Below are 3530 nucleotides of genomic sequence, written 5' to 3' on the forward strand. Positions count from 1 at the left end.
AAATGATTAGCGGTAATAAAAGCCGAGGGAGGTCAATGGTGATCACTGAATGTTTTTAGGAGCTTTTTGAGATTAAATAGAAGAAAATACAAAGCATTAAACATGTTAACAACACAAAAGCGATATTAAAGGCAGACTACGAAGTAGGATTCGTCGCGTCATCACTGAACAACAATAGCGATTTTCCTTACTGAGGAGTTGGCAACGCTGACTGCAGCCTCCCACACTGCGCACGCGCAAACACAGAAATGAAGGCGAAAAGACGGAGCAGCACAGTAGTGCAGCATGTGATCTGGACACAAGCGATGAAAGCACAAGTTGTAGAACTTTTGCAAGCTCTTCCGAGCCTTTTCTTTTTTTTTTTTTACTTGAAAAGTTTTTTATTTTCTCCACCATGCAGGAGGACCCCTTATTTTGATGGCGATTTTGGTGGGGTTTTCTTTTGTTTTGTTTTAGGAACTGGGCCTTTAGCCAATTTCTTCTGCATTTTCTTTATAACCCCACCCCGTTTGGCCTCGCCCGGCGGGGGCTGTTTCCCCCAGACCCGGCGGTACTCTTCATGTTTGACCGCCGGGTCTGTCCGGGTCTGGAGGAGTGGACCAGCTGGCCTCATTGCTTTCTTACATTCTTTTTTATCGCTTTTCTCCATTGTTTCCTCGAGCGCTTCGTGGACTGGCCGTTGAACACTTTGGAGTTCCATAGTAGTGACCGTAGTACCGTGCGGATCGATACTGAGCCTTTTCGATGTCTCCTCACAAAATTATCACGACCACAACAACCGTGAAAATATTTGAATGGACATTGCTGCTCAATCACAGCTGCCTGATCAATATTTTTCATTAGCAATTTAGCACAGTTGATGGTGGTGGTGTGTGTGTCTGTGTGAGTGAAAGACATAGAGGGAGAGAGAGGGACAGATTTTGTGTTATAACCTTAGGGATGCTTAGTGTGAGCACTCAGGTCGCATCAGAGCATCGGGCCGTATAGTGTGAGACCCTGCATCGTGACCTACGAACTTCTAACCCCTGCGAGTCAATCGTACAGTTTGAGCAGGCGCTGAATAACGCCACTGAAAAAATCGCACAGCGTATGCCCAAGGCTCCGCCGATGCTGATGGAAATGGACAAAACGTTAAGAAACGCAAAGCCAGAGGAACAGACTAACACACACTAATGCTGTTTTTGACCTCTATTTATGCCCTCAGTAGGCGTGACCTTACGGCCGCACTTCAAAGCACGGCCGCACTTCAAAGCACTCAGCCTTTTGACGCGTCACCTAATCTTCGTTCTAATGGCGCAACTCCTCCCAGTCATTCATAATCCGACCTCCGCGTTTGCACTCGCTGCCTACAAGAGCTCCCAAATGTGAACATCACTGATGTTCATCGGATTTGCAGAGTGACGACAACCCCCGCCAGCATGTTAGATAAAGGATTTAAGTTATATGCTGCATCACACAACTACGAAGGTAAGAAAACGTAAATTAACCGACAAAGAAACGTTAGCTAACGTGAAATGCAAACACTACGTTACTCCGCTATGTGTTTCATTTGATGTCAATTCTCTGCATTACATGTTTCCTTAAATGGTGTTTATAGTTGAGGTTTAACTAATGTCACTTTTGTTGTTAGACACTTTTATAATAGCGTTAGGTAGTTGGCTAACTAAGCAGGTAGTTAACTACCCAATGCTACTCTTGCTACGTGTAAAGTATATATGTTTAAGACGTGCTGACATGAGTAGTACAGAAATAATGCTAATGGTACTTGTATCTTTATTCAGTGTCCAAAAAACACAGGTTGACAGGGGAGGTCGGTGTGAGAGCCCTGTGCTACAGGTCAATGAGGAAGAGTGAGGCACCACCACACAGACTAAGTGTAGGCAGGAAGCTGTGTAAAGTTGTTAATCCCTGTTCAGTGGGGTTCAGTTCATTTAAGCATTAGTTAAGTTCATTCCTGAAGGCCCATCAACTTGAATGTTTTCCTTGTCCCCCTGCTTTATCACACCTAATTTGACTAGTCAGATGTGTTTGGGTGATCAGAAACAAATTTACACCAAGTTAATACGGCAAATATACACAATCTAAGTTATTACAGTTATCAAGGATGGTTAAATTGTTTAAATAGGGAGAGAAGGAAACACTAAGCATTCAGGAGGGTAAGCCTGTAGGGTCAGTAACCATAACACTGAACTATGTTCCTGTTTGGCTCTTCCATGAAGATGATGTTACATTTTTAATTTTCGTTCTTTCTTCTTAGATTAAGCTTCTGGATTCATCGCTGGTGGTACTGACACATAGCCAGTGCTCCTGTGTGGCAGGTGCTGTTATGTGCAATCACACAGTGGCACTGCTCTTCCAAACAGCACACTACTCACAACTCAGAGTGCCGGTTATCCCCCTGTGCATAGCTGCACCGAATCTGAACAGCAATGGCACAAGCCACGGACAGTGGTAATTTAAATAAGGTTAAAGTTTTTGAATTAGACCATGTTTACATATGAACAGCAACACCATCCATAGTAAATGTGTCTTCTGTTAGGGTGTGAAGCCAGGACCTATCAACTCTATGATCTTCACTAAGCCGGTACCAAATAGGATGGCCCAGACTGGAGCACGGTAATTAGATTTGTAAAATTTGGTTTCCTGTGTTACAAATGCATGTGTCAGAATAGGTATTGATTTACATACAACATTACACTTTCTGAAGACGGCTAACTCAGTCATGTACATATATACATCCCAGTCTCTAACTTATGCACCACTGTTTCACATTTTTTAGTTTAGTTGTTGTTCAGTATAATAACCTTCTTCCTTACATTATTGTCATTGATGTTTTCTTTAGGAGTGGATTCTACAGAGGCACTGTGGGTCCATTACCAGATCCCTGACCTGACAAGCCCCTTGTGGAAAGTGCCTTTGGGCTGGTGAAGGAGGGCAGTGTTCTGCCATGTCAGCAGCCGGTTTTGACAACCCGGTACATCACACTACACCGTGATGCACCACCAACACCGCACTTGCCTCTGGAGGGTATGACATCAAGGAAACCCTGCTCGCTCAGACAGCCTGTGATATTTTCTCAAACCGCTGCGCTGAACAAGTTTCCAAAGAACATGCTGTGTGACACAATAAATATCCTTTAACCTGTTAACCTGTGGCTTCTGGAAGAAACTCGGGTGAGTCAGTCACTGCAAACACATTTGTATCATCAAGTGTTTGTCAAATGAAAATGATACGCGTTTTTCTACACTTAGGATAATTTTCTATGTTGCAGTGCAGTAAAGTGCACGTTTCTTCTGTGTTCAATCATACATGTTCTAATTGTTATAAACAGAAAAATCTTTTCTTACTTAACTGCTTGATTCTTAACTTGTTTAACTGAAACATGATGAAATGTCATAGTATTATTTTTTTTTAAATGTCCTTGGCAGTGCATGTGTCCGCATTGTAACTTACTAATAAAAAGTCCTGTGTACTTTGGTGTGTGTTTTATGTTATTTTATTGCAAATAAATAATAGTCATTTTATTTTAC

The 3530-nt window shown here is 42.4% G+C and overlaps 1 long non-coding RNA gene across 4 annotated transcripts; it reads left to right on the forward strand.

The window, feature by feature from the left end:
• Window positions 1-960: 960 nt before the first annotated feature.
• Window positions 961-3226, forward strand: LOC120438427. 4 transcript variants are annotated; one of them, XR_005611875.1, is made up of 4 exons: window positions 961-1876; window positions 2258-2451; window positions 2540-2616; window positions 2843-3226. It is a non-coding gene; the product is annotated as an uncharacterized LOC120438427 (long non-coding RNA). The 4 variants fall into 4 exon arrangements; XR_005611874.1 differs by having other exon boundaries at window positions 961-1467; window positions 1782-2451; XR_005611876.1 differs by having other exon boundaries at window positions 961-1467.
• Window positions 3227-3530: the final 304 nt, after the last annotated feature.

This window comes from Oreochromis aureus, linkage group 3 (assembly GCF_013358895.1).
Source record: "Oreochromis aureus strain Israel breed Guangdong linkage group 3, ZZ_aureus, whole genome shotgun sequence".
Classification (NCBI taxonomy): Eukaryota; Metazoa; Chordata; class Actinopteri; order Cichliformes; family Cichlidae; genus Oreochromis; species Oreochromis aureus.